This window comes from Bubalus kerabau, chromosome 1 (genome assembly GCF_029407905.1).
Source record: "Bubalus kerabau isolate K-KA32 ecotype Philippines breed swamp buffalo chromosome 1, PCC_UOA_SB_1v2, whole genome shotgun sequence".
Classification (NCBI taxonomy): Eukaryota; Metazoa; Chordata; class Mammalia; order Artiodactyla; family Bovidae; genus Bubalus; species Bubalus kerabau.
In genome coordinates this window covers 258368118-258384660 of record NC_073624.1, presented here as the reverse complement: position 1 = coordinate 258384660, position 16543 = coordinate 258368118, and the positions used below count along the sequence as shown (strand labels likewise).

Below are 16543 nucleotides of genomic sequence, written 5' to 3'. Positions count from 1 at the left end.
TCATGTTTTGCCGGCCCTAAACAGAACTTGAACTGGGAAAGGCTCAAGTTCACTTCTAAACTGAAAACCCGCAAAGTTTTGCGTGGCTTCTGTACTTAGCAATATGTTTCCCCTTGCCTAAAGCTCACAAACACCCAGCATTTCTCTTCTCTGTCTCACATGTAGTGAGAACAGGGTAAATCAATTTTTGAATCACATTTTACTTGTAAAATTCACATTTTGAACCTCAGTTATCTCCCAGGCACTGCCAGAAGTTAAAATAGCAACACTTGAAAATTAGGCTTTTGCTCTAAAAGGGCAAAACAGTCTATAAAGTACATAAATTACTGCTTCTGTACATTTATTTGTTTGACAGGTTTAAGATATAAGTGTGGCTTACATATGGATTTTCAGGATGCCAGATTGGATGCTCCACGAGCTACAGTCACAAATGTAACCTCTTTTTTTAACTTATGTTTGGGAGAATAGAATTGGAACAATCTCGCTGTTCTGCACAAATCTAATTGCTGTGTCAAAACAGCAATGGAATATGATGAACATTTGCATTTTTCTCATTTACTGGCCTTTTCTATGGCTTTAATCATACTTGTGCTAGTGGTCAAAAAGAAAGGATAGTGGACTGTGTGCTCCCTTGCTCCCTGACACTTTAAACATTTCTAATGAATTACAAATGAATACTTTGGGGGCTAAAATATGAACCTCTGATCAAGGGTTTAGAGATACCCAAGTGATAAGCACTGATTGTTATGGACATGGAAGCATGTCTTGAGACTGGATAAATCTTTCTCAAGCAAAAGCACTAATTATCTTCAAATGTGTGATTTCTTTGTTTTTATTTAGACATATCTTAGAGGTTGCATTTTAGTGAGAAGGAAATAATGATTCTGTGAGTGTCTGAACAGAAGCAATTTTTAAATTTGCATTCAAAGCTTAGGGAGGTGGAGATGAAGCTAAAAAAGAAAGAAAGAAATCCAGGTGAACCTAATTATTCCTTATGCACTCTCTCTAGTTCACATATATGATAGACTATCATGTTTGTGTAATCAAAAGGATTATGAAATTTAAGTTTGGAAAAAAGGATCTGGGCACTACATCTAGCAAACAGTTAATTATGCTGAGATAATTAGATAGCATAAAGTGCTGGATTTAGTTCTTTTTCATAGTTAGTTTACATTAACTACCAAGTCTTCATGATTCTCTGCAGGCAGAAATTATTAGTATTTTTAGGAAGAATGGTGCATGACTGACAAAGAGTTCAACTTTCAAAAAAGGTGTCAGAAGGCTTTATGTTGACCTATCCACATATTTTCTTTAAAAAATAGATACCTTTTTCTATTAAAATTTGATATAACAGTGTTTTGAAGTCTAAGTTAAATTCAAGAAATACATTACTTTAGGAAATTTCAGCAATCGTAACACGAATACCTATCAATTTAAAATACAAAGCAAAGAACTTGAGTTTATAGGATTTTCCTACTATTTCACCAAATTGAAGCAGAGGGTCATGATTAGGATTGTGCAATAGGTTAATAGCTCTGATATTGATTAAAACAACCACAGTGTTATACTATAGAATTCCATGCCAGGATTCATAAGATTTAACTTGAGTTCAGTTGGACACTTAAAAACTTAAAGAAACAAAGTTCAGTAGTACTTACTGGCCCTGACCCACTGTTCTCCATACTCATCTATTCCTGCTCTAGTTCTTCCTATTTTAAATGGACTGGAAAATATCTGTATAATGCTCCCTTGACACACTACTCACCTACCACAAACACTCACACATTTACATAAACACAATAGACACGCATATACACATGCAAACACACACACACACACACACACAAACTTCAATCTGTATTCCCAAGTGTGATTTTATAGACTTCATTTCTAAGTGAAATTTTGAGTTCCAAATATACCCAACCGTACATGTTGAAAGTTTGGGGGGAAATCCTTTCAAAAAGAACTGTAAGAATTTAAGAAACATTCTGTAGAAAGGATCAAATTGGTTCTTATTTTATCTAAATCCACTTACTCACCCCTCACTTAAGCAGCCAAACAATCTGCTATATAATGAGTAAGCTTCAATGATATAAAGTGGGGCAGATATTCCTGGGCAGTGTTTTGAGATTCAGAGAATAATCATTATAAAACCTTAAAGTCAAACTTTAATGATCATTCTTCCTTTTAAATGTTTGGTTATGAAAAAATCCAAAACTTTAACTTACTAATATTTATTCCAAAAGCCTTTTAATGTTAAAAATGGGTATTCAATACCATGGTAGACAGAAGAATACCCCCTCAAAGATGTCCACATACTAGTCCCTGGGACCTATAAACATGCTAATATACATGGCAAGAGGGATTTTGCAGATGTCATTAATCATCTTGAGAAGGAGAAAGTATTCAGATTATGTAGGTGAGCCCAATATAAACAGAAGGTTTTTATAGGAGGGAGCAAGAGGGTCAAAGCCAGCCAAGAATGAAAACATGAGTTGGAATGATGTATTCTGAAGAGACCATGAAGCAAAGATGCAGATGGTTTCAAGAAGCTGGAAAAGGCAAAGAAGTCAATTTGCTCCTAGAGCTTCCAGAAGAAACACAGCTCTGCCAACACCTTCATGTTAGCCTTAAGACCCATATTCAATTTCTGACTTCCAGAACTGTAAGAGAATAACTCAGTTTTTAAGCCACTGAGTTTGTGGTAATTTGTTATAGCAGCAATAGGAAACTAATACAAATACCAAATTCTATTTTGAATTCATTTTTATAATCACTGACTTAGCACTCAAAATTCACTTAGTAATTAAAAACTTTCCTATGTACCTTCATCAGTCCTTCCAATGAGCTGAAACTCCAATACTTTAGCCACCTCATGCAGAGTTGACTCATTGGAAAAGACCCTGATGCTGGGAGGGATTGGGGGCAGGAGGAGCAGGGGATGACAGAGGATGAGATGGCTGGATGGCATCATCGACTCGATGGACATGAGTTTGGGTAAACTCTGGGAGTTGGTGATGGACAGGGAGGCCTGGCATGCTGTGATTCATGGGGTCGCAAGGAGTCGGACATGACTGAGCGACTGAACTGAACTGATGTACTTTCATTTAAATAAATAAAATAAACATGCTTCATTTCACAAAAGGCTACCTCACTGGATTCCCAAAATGATAGTTTTCCCTGATGCACATAAAAATCTACACAAATCGATTATTCATAAAATATGATATATTGCAATATATATATTCTCATGAATGATTTCAAGAGCATGTCAACTAGATTGAAGAATGCAGAGTTCATTATAGTCTTTTCTCTACAATTATCTTTTTATTTCTCTAAAGAGTAGAAGCCACCCCTATTTATCAATTAGTGTTCATTTTCCTTGATTAATTTAGTACTCATATTTTATAACACCTAATACCAGAAAGGGGCTTCCCTGGTGGCTCAGACAGTAACGAATCTACCTGCAATGCAGGAGACCTGGGTTTGATCCCTGGATTGGGAAGATCTCCTGGAGAAGGGCATGGCAACCCACTCCAGTATTCTTGCCTGGAGAATTCCATGGACTGAGAAGCCTGGTGGGCTACAGTCCATGGGGTCACGTAAGAGTTGGACATGACTGAATGACTAATACTTTCACTTTCAGTACCAGAATGAAGCCCCTGTAGATTTCTATCCATCTCTTGCCTCTAACGGTCTAACATCAGAGTAACTGGGCTTAAGGTTAGTCAATTACATTCATTTCAACCACCCCTGTAATTGACTACAGTCACTCTGTCCTCTGCTGCAGGAAGTTCAAGGATATGCAGTTTGATCAAGAAAGAGGCACGGCCATGAGACAGAGTAACACACAATCTTTAATGGATCATGCTTGAGCAGAGCTGTATGGGCGAGGAGGGTGTCCCATCAAGAGACCTTCCAGAGTCAGTGACACAATTCTCCCATCCAGAGAACAGGACAAGGGACCTCCCAGTGGAGAAAGGGGCTTGCATATCAAGGTGGTTTCACTCAGCAGCAAAGTGAGGAGTCTCTGGGTCAGAGAGCTCCAAAAGGCAGCAGTAGCACAGGGTCCTCTGCAGCTGCAGGGTTTGTCTTATCTATGCTTAACAGACTTCAGGTGTAGATTCACAGGCTCTGTAAGTAAGCAGGTTCTAAATGGCTAAACATATGCTTATTATGTTTATTTGGGCTACATTTTAAGGAACTGGATGTGTAAGAACATGAGTTTGGTGCCAGCAGGCTTTGGGCTAATGGTTCTAACCTGCTATAAAGAACTAAACAATGTGAGAGCCACAGGCACCATCTTTGGCTGTTTGTATGACATCTGCTCTGTTCCTCCTTCCATTTTCTGAGTTACTTTCTTTTCTGAACTTTATCTCAGGACATAAACACTACACTTTCAACCTCTTTACAGAACACACCATGTTCCCTCCACCTCCTTACTCCAGTTCAAATCTGGCTTTTCTCCAAATGCTCTGCTTTCCTTGCAGCACTCTCATTCTTTCACGCCTCAGTATCATGAGCTGTCCCCATCTCCCTCCTCATCCATCCCCGTCCTCCTTTTGATCCTTCTGTACAAGAAAGTTCAGCTTTCTCCTAAGAGACCTTTTAGGCTTATCCTCTGGCCCCCCAAAACAAATCCTCCTACACTAAAGATCAGTTTACCTGTTCACAAAAAACATACCCTCCTTGTACATGTCATCTGTTGGCCTCCAGACTATAGCATCATTACTCACTGTTGTCTCATTACAGCACCCTTACTCACCCAACTCACCCAGGCTGTCTCCTGGATCACAGCTGCTTTCTGCCTAAGTGGTTGCTATCATCCTGAACAATTTCAATGCCCATATAGAACTCTCCAACACCCTTTCCCAATTATAAGCAATCCCTTCAGTGCCAGAGGGCTTGATCTTTCTCTCTTCTCCCTTAGTTTCTTTTCAAGTCTCTTCCTGCATTTTCTCAGAAGCTGAAACTTCTCTGTGTTTTAGAATCAAAAAGTCTGCTTCCTGCTCTCTGATTATCCCTTGCATTTCTGACTCATTTGCAGAACCCCTTTCTTTACACCTACCCTTCCACCTTGTAGAATCCTGAGAACCCCTCATGATTCTATGATATTCCTTAGTTGACTCATTTCTTCCCCTTCACAGATTCACAAACACCCTCAACTCCTTTGCAACTACATCTTTTCATCATATCTTTTAACCCTCAATAATTCCTACAAATTGTCTGTTCTTGTACTCTGAGGAGTTTGATTAAGAAATAATAATACAACTCCATAGTGGGGCTGCTAAATGTCTATACCCTTCAACTTCAGCTTACCTCTCTCCACTGCTCATAAAAGGTTTTACTTGCCCTCTCTTAGCTCCCACTCCCATTTTCCTCAGTAGTAATTCAAAACATGTGTCACTCCACTCAAAACCCCTAACCAACTCCTGATTTTATTCTTGACAGTAAATGCCACTCCTTTCTTTAGACAGAAAATTGGGGTTCCCAGTTTAACCAACTCAGCTTTGAAACTTGCCTTCCCTCTTATCCTATCTCCATTTGTGGTCTTCAGCCATTCATTCATCCCAGTCATTTAGAAAACTAAATGACATTCTCAATTTCTTCTCCCTTGCCTACTTCAAGCAGGCTATCAGTATATATTTTCTCTTTTCCTACTAAATGTCTTCTTTTTTTAACTTAAATGTTTATTTTCTTCTTAATTTCTTTCACGTTACTTTCAAAGTAACCCCATTTGACTTTCAAATCTAATTACCCCTTTCTTCAGCTTTAGAAATGTCTTCTAATAGTTCTCCTGCTTTCAGTATAGTTTGCCTCAAGTTCATCCTCCATACTTAAGCAAAAGCGATATTTACAAAAAATAAACCTGAACCTTTCACTTCGCTCCCTGAAATACCTCAGAGGTTACCCATGGTATAGCACCCAGAATTCAGTTACTGCACTTCAGCAAACTTTTTTTTCACATAATGTTTGTTTAAAACTTAATCTTGAGTAATACTAACATACTCATAGATGTCTATGTTCAACAGATCACATCTGGATGAGCATGAGTTCCTTCATTCTTGTTCTTCGTTGTAAGCTCCCATTCATTCTTCAGACAATTTTCAATCATCTTCTCTGTAAAGCTGTCTCCGGTCTCTGAGTTTTTTCTTCAAAAATAATGAATCATGCTCTCCATCTCCACCGTACTAGTAAAGTGCTAAAACTTAATTTGAGAAATCAAGAAAAGCTTTCCAAAGGATAAAATATCAAAGCAAGTATTTAAAACATGGGTGGACATTAGCCAGGGATATAGTTGAGGAAATAGTGACTTTCAGGTCAGATACTGAAGAGATGTGTGTGCGTTGGGTTGGGTCTGTAATTCTTCCTTCTAATGACTCTACGGTCCCACCAAGACAGGGATCTGTGCCTAACCCGACATTATATTTTATCGTAGTACCAGATATAGAACAAGTGCCCAATAAGTTTTGGTATAGGAATGAGGAACGAAGTAAGAAGGGAGGCAGGGTGGCAGGACAGAGGACAGGATTTTAGTACTTTAACTTTCCTCTTGTCAGTTTTCTTTTATATATAGACACCATTAAACTATTTCACTCATAAAAGATCTCTAGGCTATCCATCTCACTGCTACCAAAGGGCAATGGTCAAACACACCATTTATCAAAAAAAGAAGAGTGAAAAGAGTTATAATAGCACTGCCAGCCATTTCAGAGTGAGAAGAGTGAGAATAAGGCAGATTCATAATTAATTTACTCTATATTTATACCATAGTAGCTAGGAGCTGCTAACTATATGTATATATACATAAGATATATAAATATACATGTATTATATATATCTCCAACTTACAGATAATATAAGGAACAAAATATCTCCCCTATAAATTGATAATAAAAGAAGCCAGCCCCCACCCTCCAAAAATGCATCCTCAAGTGATTAGAATACACTTCTATAGGATTTATGTGTTAATAGGGAAAAAACAAAAACAAAAACATGTGTTCATGGGGAATAATATATGTACTCTGACCTCTAGGATCTAACTGTGTAACAACAGGGAATAATGATTATTTCAAAATAAAGAGCTATGGGGCATTTGAGCAGAGTGAGAATATATCAGTCTCAAAAGATTAGGAAACATTTCATTGAAGAGATGATAGCTGCACTGGGGATTAAGGATAAGCAGCATCTGAACATGGGAAGAAGAGAACAAAACATTTTAAATTTCATGAGCAATGATCCACAGGGGGGAATGATGGAGAAGGCCTTTGAGGACTGTGATGATCATTACTGCTGCTCACCAATATCTGGTTTTCCTCTCCTTGTGCGACATGGTGGGTCTGCTTTTCTCAGCTTCTCCTATGGTTAGGGCCAAATGAACAATTCTGGCCAGTGGGTTTTGAACTGAGGTGACATTGGTCACATTGGTACCATAACATTTAACTGGTAAGGTGACATCCTCCCCTAAAACTCTGTCCACTCTTTCCTGTGATGGGGAAACCGGTAACACTGAAGATGATGGCTATCCCCTTAGGCTGGTCTCTGAGTGACTGCAATGAAGAGAGAAAATCCTCGCTGCCTGGGAGTGACTACACAAGATATGTGAGAAATGAATCTTTGTTATCTTAAGACACTGAGCTTTTTGGAGTAGTTTATTGCCATACTTTAACTTAGACCATTCAGGCGGGTATAAGAACGAGATGTTCCATTTGATAGGCATATGAGGCATATTAAATGAAGAAGTGATAAATAAATAAAGGGTAAACAAGTCAATTTTCAGAGAAGCATGAATTCCAACTTGAAGATTTGGGACTTAATTTTATAGGCAATACAGAGCTGTTAAAAGCTTTCAAATAGGGAAATATTATGAAGAGAATTGCACTTTAGGAAAATTAATCAAGCAGGATAGAGGATGCCTGGGAAGTGGAAAGACACTTAGAAGCAGGGAAACAAGACAGGCTATTGTGAAAAGCCTAGAAGTCATGGGGTTTAAACTAGGGCAGTGGCAGTGGGAACCAATTTGGCAGAATGAATGGAACAGTAATTTGCAGGTCCTGGCAACTGATGAAGCCCAAGGGACTTATAAGTCATTCCAAGATTTTGAGCCTGGATGACTGTTAAGACGGTGCCACTGCCACTTAAATAGTAAGCAGAGAAAAAGGAACAAATTTGAGAGGAAAAAGCACAAATTTAGGTCAAGCATGACACCCAGCTGGCAATGACCAGTAGAAAATTGGAAACAAACTGAATATAGATTTGAGAGCCATTTGGGAAGTGAAGCCACGATACAAATGAGATTGTTCAGGGAGAGAGACAGAGGAAAATTAAGGACAGAACTTTGTGGAACACTACATTTAGACAACAATAAGGAGAAGAAACAGAGATATCAAAAGAGGTATATTTTCACAAAGCCAAGAGATGAGAAAATTTCAAGGAAAATGGGGCAGGCAATTAATAGCACCAAAAGTAAGGATGCTTGAAATGAAGATGCTTTTTATTCTATTAGATTTGGTGACTTTTAAGGGAGCAGTTTCAGGCAATAACTACAGTTAGCAGGTGATAACCAGAGGAGGTAGCCAATATTCAAAAGACTGAAGTAAACAGTGGAAAACAAATTGAGATGTGGTTTCTTCAAACAGCAGAAAAGTATTTAGCAGTTAAAATTAATGAACTAAATTATTACATAAGAAAACATATCTCATAAAATATTGAGTAAAAAAGCAAACTGCAAAATTACGCATACTGTATAATGATTAAACTTAGCAATAACAAAGGCAGTTAATGTTTATGAGTGTATATATATGTTATTTATATAACATAAACTCATGAAATTATGGATAGCAATTACATGTGGGGAAGGAGGGCGAAGCGATGCAAAAGATGTAACAGTATCAGTGTATTGTTTCTTAAAAAAAAAAATCAGAAGTAAACCAAAAAAAGAGATGAAGAAAGAAAACATACTCTCTTCTTTAAATACATTAAATGTCAAAAGGAAAGAAAAAATATATATTGCAGATTGAAAGAAAAGAAAACATAATGGAAATGTATATATTTATCTTTTCAAGATTCCAGGAGATGAGAGAATATTTGTATGATGGAATGATGTACTTCTGGATGTATTTCTTTACTGACAGACAATGAAAAAATATGAAGAAGCAAGATATCAGAATCCAGAAAAGGAATGAATGAAAGATGTTATGTGTAAGGGTTAGGCTTAGAGAGAAGTGAAATGCTTTATAGTACAACCTCATTTACCCTTGTTTCTTCCATCATACGTATTTTATACTCCAGCCAATATGGGCTTCTCACTGCACCTTGAAGCCTACTTTTCTCACCTCTTTGCCTTCTCATGCCCATCTTTCAATATTCTTATCTAAGGTCAACTAGGGCAACTATTCCATTAATCCTAATTATCTTGTCATATTCTGCACTTTTATAACACTTTTTATTTTTTTTCTTCTGGCTCTTGTCATACTTGATTGTCTTATTTATTTTTTCTAACTCTGTCCATGTCTTATCTCCCTAAATTTGTGTCAGTGTTCTTATGTACAAGCATCAAAAAGCACTTTACCTAACTTGAGTGGAAAACGAATTTATTGAAGAATATCAGATGACTCATAGGATCAACAGGAAATCTGAGAACCCATCTCAAAAAGGGGCCAAGGACTAGGGAAGCCAGCCAAATGCAATCATGTCCAAGGTTGAAAGATGAAAGCGATCTGGGTCCAAGTCAGCAAGTGGCACCACTGACCCTGCATCCTCAAACCCCGCTGCATCTTCTTGAGTAGTTTTGCAACTCTTCGACGTTTATATCACTTTCTCAGTATTCTAGTCTCAGGACAAGAGCACTGACTATATGCTTGAGTTCCAGAAACTTCAAAAGGGAAAAGAGCTTCTTCATCTCTACTAATTGGAGGCAAAATGCAGATTGCTGTCAGGATTCATATAGTGAGGGTTTTTTCCCCAATATAAAATATTAATCGATTAGTTAATTGGCTGTTTAGAATTTAGGCAGCAAGAAATACAAGAATATACCAAAGCCTCATATTTGATTGGGTCATTTTCATTTTTGGATTTCCTATTATATTGTAAGTGCTCAATATAAATTTGCAGAGTAAATCAAACAACTATGGTAGCAGGCATATAGTTAATTTACAGCAAATTTCAAAGAAAAAAACTTTTTTACACTGATAAACTGTTTATGATATGGTGTCACAAAGAGGTTTCTGACTTTGGAATTACATAAATGTATTCTGTGACCTGAAAGAAATGATGACCTCCTTCGCTTCAGTTTCTTCAATGAAGAAGGGAAGATAATAATTCCCACTTTGAAGAGTTTTTTCAAGGGCCAGAAATAACCTAAGTTACTTACTATAGTGTCTGGCACACAGACAGTACACAATAAAACTGTAGCTACTGCTTTCCCTTTCCCCTTTAGAGACGAAGAAGACAAAGCAAATGATATTATCTTTTCTGTATGCTAGACCATGAGCCAGAGGAAAAGGGAGCCAGACTTTCCAGATTCAAATCATAGCTATGCCATATATCAATAAACTAGCTGAGTGATCTTCAACAACTTACTTAACTCTGCTGTACCTCCATTCATGCACCTGTAAAACGGAGATGATGAAGCTGATGATAACCATGATAGGATAATGTTGACAACATTGGCGGTGGTGATTATAATTATGTTAACAAAACCCCCTCAGGGTTATGTGAACATTTACTAGATAAGCAAACTACTTTTTAAACAGCGTTGGCACATATTAATGAATTTATATGTGTATGCTAGCTATTGTTATTAGTATCAGGATTTATTTTAACTGTAGAGTTTTTCCTCCCTTCTCATGACAGGCCACAAATTTGCCACTTCACTGCCCTTACACGAGTGAAGTATGACTCTGTGATCATGCAATAGCTCAAATTAATTACACTTACCCAGATAAGGAAGTACTCCAAAGCTTGTCCACATTAGCACAGTGATCAAACCGCAAAGAATATTTATATTACCTTGTTCATTCAACAATGAACTGAACTATTAAGGACTTACTATAGTGCCACACACTGTTCAAGATCTTTGGGACATAGCAATGAACGAAAGCAGCAGCGTCTTTGTTCTCATGGAGCTTCTACTTCTCATGCTCTGTAAAATCAACAAATGATATGCTAAATTTTGACAAACATTTCAGACTGTTCTCCTAAAAAACATATGTCTTAGATATAAAATAAATAAAAATCCCCATAGTTATGGAAGTGACTACATTTCCTTAAGCTATAACCTTTAATATCTATTCAATTGTAAGATACAATGATCCCACTAAGCACAAAAAAGATCTTCAAGACCCAGATAACCCCATTGGTGTGGTCACTCACCTGGAGCCAGACTTTGCACAGACCTTGCACCTGTAATGCAAAGTCTAGTGGGCCTTAGGAAGCATCACTATGAACAAAGCTAGTGGAGGTGATGGAATTCCAGTTGAGCTATTTCAAATCCTAAAAGATAATGCTGTTAAAGTGCTGCATTCAGTATGCCAGCAAATTTGGAAAAATCAGCAGTGCCCACAGGACTGGAAAAGGTCAGTTTTCATTCCAATCCCAAAGAAAAGCAATGCCAAAAAATGTTCAAACTACCACACAATTGCACTCATCTCACATGCTACCAAAATAATGTTCAAAATTCTCCAAGTCAGGCTTCAAAAGTATGTGAACCATGAAATTCCAGATGTTCAAGCTGGATTTAGAAAAGGCAGAGGAACATGAGATCAAATTGCCAACATCCACTGGATCATTGAAAAAGCAAAAGAGTTCCAGAAAAACATCTACTTCTGCTTTATTGATTATGCCAAAGCCTTCGACTATGTGGATCACAACAAACTGTAGAAAATTCTGAAAGATGGGAATACCAGACCACCTGACCTACCTCCTGAGAAATCTGTATGCAGGTCAAGAAGCAACAATTAAGACCAGACATGGAACAACAGACTGGTCCCAAATTGGAAAAGGAGTACGACAAGACTGTATATTGTCACTCTGCTTATTTAACTTATTTGCAGAGTAAATCATGAGAAATGCTGGGCTGGATGAAGCACAAGCTGGAATCAAGGTTGCCCGGAGAAATATCGATAACCTCAGATATTCAGATGACACCACCCATATGGCAGAAACTGAAGAGGAAATACAGAGCCTCTTGATGAGAGTGAAAGAGGGGAGAGAAAAAGCTGGAGAGAGAAAAAGCTGGCTTAAAACCCAACATTCAAAAAACAAAGATCATGGCATCTGGTCCCATTCAGTTCAGTTCAGTCACTCAGTCGTGTCCAACTCTTTGTGACCCTGTGAATCGCAGCATGCCAGGCCTCCCGGTCCATCACCAACTCCTGGAGTTCACCCAAACTCATGTGCATAGAGCCATCTCATCCTCTGTCGTCCCCTTCTCCTCCCGCCCTCAATCTTTCCCAGAATCTGGGTCTTTTCCAATGAGTCAACTCTTCGCATGAGGTGGCCAAAGTATTGGAGTTTCAGCTTCAGCATCAGTCCTTCCAATGAACACCCAGGACTGGTCTCTTTTAGGATGGACTGGTTGGATCTCCTTGCAGTCCAAGGGACTCGACTTCATGGCAAATAGATGGGGAAACAATGGAAACAGTGACACACTATATTTTCTTGGGCTCCAAAATCACTGCAGATGGTGACTGCAGCCAAGAAATTAAAAGACGCTACTCCTTGGAAGAAAAATGACAAACCTAGATAGTATATTAAAAAGCAGAGACATTTCTTTGCCAACAAAGGTCCATCTAGTCAAAGCTATGGTTTTCCAGTAGTCATGTACGGATGTGAGAGTTGTACCTTAAAGAAAGCTGAGTGTCAAAGAATTGATGCTTTTGAACTGTGGTGTTGGATAAGACTCTTGAGAGTCCCTTGGACTGCAAGGAGATCCAACCAGTTCATCCTAAAGGAAATCAGTCCTGAATATTCATTAGAAGGACTGATGCTGAAGCTGAAACTCCAGTACTTTGGCCACCTGATGTGAAGAACTGACTCATTTGAAAAGACCCTGTTGTTGGGAAAGATTGAGGGTGGGAGGAGAAGGGAATGACAGAGGATGAGATGGTTGGATGGCATCAATGGACATGAGTCTGAGCAAACTCTGGGAGTTGGTCATGGGCATGGAAGCCTGGTGTGCTGCAGTCCATGGGTTTCTAAGTGTTGGACATGACTGAGTGATTGAACTGAACTTAAGCACCCAACAGAGAGTAGTGATATGGCCCCTCAGTGTTTATCAACCAAGATGTTTTTAGTATTTTTTTGTTGTTGTTACATGGTACTCTGTTAACTGTTTTACATATATTTGTCTAATTATCATAATAAGCCTTCAAGCTAAGTTCTCTATTGAGCCCCAATTTAAGTATGAGTGAGCAGAGGCAAATGTCATCTTGGGAATAAGTGGTAGAGCCCGATGATGAACGGAGGTTCCCACCTTACAACTTACAACACCTTTGACAGGATTTAAAGAATGGCCACAAAGCTCCATGGGCTACCTCATCCATGATATTCCCTACTCCCACATACGAATTTCATGGTTATCCTGGATTTAAGTTATTAATATGACTTCCGGTGCTCTATGACTCTTGGTGAGATAAAGCATTCTCTTGGCCAATACATAATCCTCAACAGAATTTATGAGAGGCCTACAGACTGGTGCTTTATTAAGTTCATGTTCTTGATATACACCAGAGCTATAAGCCTCCTATCCCAAAGCCCAAGCTTCCATGGCATATATACAGCCCCTCTAGGGCAATCATTCTAAAAGACAAATGCCCTAAAGTTATATTGGCCTTCCCTAAAAGACCATCTGGACCAATTTTACCATGGCTTACATTCCTATCTATCAATACCTCAGTCCTCAGCAAAAACTCAAATTCTCCTGGGTCATTCATCAACAGCCAAACTCGATTTTCTATTTATCTTTGAATCTAACCCAATCCTCATTCCACCCATCTCCACACTCCTTTAATATGCCCTCTGAAAGTCATGGCCTGCCATCAGCCATGAACACCTCTGTGTGCATTCTGAACACAACTTTCTAAACATTCCATTTATCACCTCTCTTTAACCAAAAACCGGCTTTCCCATAAGGGTTCTACTTCCCCTGATTCTCTTGCAAGTGATGGATGTCTCATTCCCACATGCCACAAAACAGCGAGTCTGAAAGTGAAGATATTTCTTTTGAAACATACAGAAAGCTTCTACTCATTCCCTTAAAACCCTAACTGTTTCAGCTCGGGCCATCAAACATCTATCATCATCATCTTAAAGCTGCCTACCAAAGTTTTGTCTATTCCTCCTATTTCATAGTTATCACACTTTGTGATCAGAATAGATTTAAGAGAAAAATGGAAGAGATTAATTGAAAACAATGAATATGGACACAGTTTGAAGGAATTCAGCTCAAAGAGAGAGTAGAGAAATGAGGAGGTGCCTAGAAAGGGCTATGAAGTTAAGAGACTGCCCTTGTTGTTAACACTGTTTTATTTTTATTTTCATGATGGGAAAAATACTGGCATATGTATAGCTGGGAAGAGTTTTTCTGTTTTAAAGGGAGGCAGAAGATGGAGGAGAAACTTGCTAGAGCCATATCCTTGAGTAGATGAAAGAGAAGGAATATAATGATGTGCTAGACACAAGTGATAGACCTGTCATTAGAAGCTGGCTCACTGTCCTCCACTACTCTCAGCACCAATCTTTTATTTTAACAACCATATAGATGACCCATTTGAAACCCTGGCCCTCCTGTCCTTTAGGAAATTATCTTTTTTTCTATCTCAGCCACCATTCCTCATAGCCCTATCCTACAAATTGTGTATTATAATTACTTCTTTGCCTACAAAGCTCTTCTTCCCTTTATTGTACTCTCTTAGCAAAACTCCAAACCTGGTTAAATCCATTACACAAAGGGATTTAAAAAAAAATTACAAACATAAAGCCACAGTGAATGGTTTCACATAAATATATCACCACAAATATCAAGTAGACCCTCTGAAAGCTGGGCATTCTGATCATATATTTCCCTAGTTAATTCATTTCCCATTCTCTCAGACTATTTCATGCCTTTTCTCTTAACTTTCAATACCTCTTCCATCCACTCACTCTTAGCTGATGATTCTCTAACATTAATGAGCTTTAATATTAATGAACTTTAATTTTAAGAAACTACCAACTTTCCTGCAAATATTTCAATATATATTTGACCTATCTCCTGATAAAATGAATGAAATGTCTCCGCTTCTGGCTAAGTCTAACTTCTCCACACTGTGCCTAGGTCTTATTCACATTTACCTCCATTCCCTCCTACACTATTTATCTCTCTCTGCTGAATCATTTGTACTTGCATAGTCATGTTGTAATCTCTTTCTATACACACACAAACACACGTATATAATAGTGCTTATATATTATATATATGTATATTATATTAAATACTTATTAAATATATTGAAGTATTCATTAAAGCCCAACTGATACCTCTTTTGTTAAGTTCATCAACAAGCTCTGTGCTGCCAAGTCAATAATCAATGAATGATCTTTATCTTTCATCACCTCTTTATAGAACTCAATGCAGATGATCACATTTCACTTCTTGGAACACTTTTTTTTTTCATTTTATTTTCTTGATATTACTGAATTACTGACAGTCTATTCTCTTTCTGGTTTGTACTCTATATGTTAGCATATCTCAAAACTTTAACCACCTCTTTTAGTCTATTTATAATATCTCCTTAATTTTCTCATCTAACCTCATGACTCTCAAATTTATATCTCCAGTTTCAATATATTTCTTGAAATCCATATTTTTTAATCAATTTTCTACTCAATATGGGCTTACTTGGTGGCTCAGTAGTAAAGAATCCACCTGCCAATGTAGGAGATGTGGGTTCGATCCTGGGTCAGGAAGATCCCCTGCAGAAGGAAATGGCAACCCACTCCAGTATCCTTGCCTGGGAAATCCCATGGACAAAGGAGCCTGGCTGGCTGCAGCCAATCGGGTCACAAAGAGTCGGACAACTTAGCGACTAAACAACAAACAATTGCTCAATATTGCCACTGGAAATATTTTAGTTTAAGTGTAACATGACTAAACCCAGAACTCCTATTTCATCTCCCTAATTTGTTCTTGGGAGAAGGCAATGGCAACCCACTCCAGTACTCTTGCCTGGAAAATCCCATGGATGGAAGAGCCTGGTAGGCTGCAGTCCATGGGGTCGCTAAGAGTCAGACACAACTGATCGACTTCACTTTCACTTTCCACTTTCATGCATTGGAGAAGGAAATGGCAACCCACTCCAGTATTCTTGCCTGGAGAATTCCATGGACGGAGAAGCCTGGTAGGCTGCAGTCCATGGGGTCACACAGAGTTGGACATGACTGAAGTGACGCAGCAGCAAAATTTGTTCTTACCATCATTCTCACTGCAGTAAATGACACTATCCACCATTACTCCAGTTGCATGAAACAAAAACCTGTATGTCATCCTTGAAAACTTCTTGTC

At 38.2% G+C, this 16543-nt stretch overlaps 1 long non-coding RNA gene across 29 annotated transcripts in view; it reads right to left on the bottom strand.

Moving 5' to 3' along the window:
- The window catches only part of LOC129639084 (uncharacterized), a 436428-nt gene that overhangs the window by 71320 nt on the left and 348565 nt on the right, over positions 1–16543 (bottom strand). For 6 of the 29 annotated variants that reach the window (XR_008708204.1, XR_008708206.1, XR_008708153.1 and 3 more), the window contains 3 exons: positions 11051–11143; positions 10582–10610; positions 9589–9906 (listed from right to left, as the gene is read on the bottom strand). The exons of 3 other annotated variants lie outside the window; for them this stretch is intronic. This is a non-coding gene — a long non-coding RNA (uncharacterized LOC129639084). Of the gene's footprint in view, positions 1–9586; positions 9907–10581; positions 10611–10938; positions 11144–16543 lie in introns of those variants that run through there. 20 more of the 29 variants (XR_008708190.1, XR_008708186.1, XR_008708191.1 and 17 more) reach the window with 12 other exon arrangements.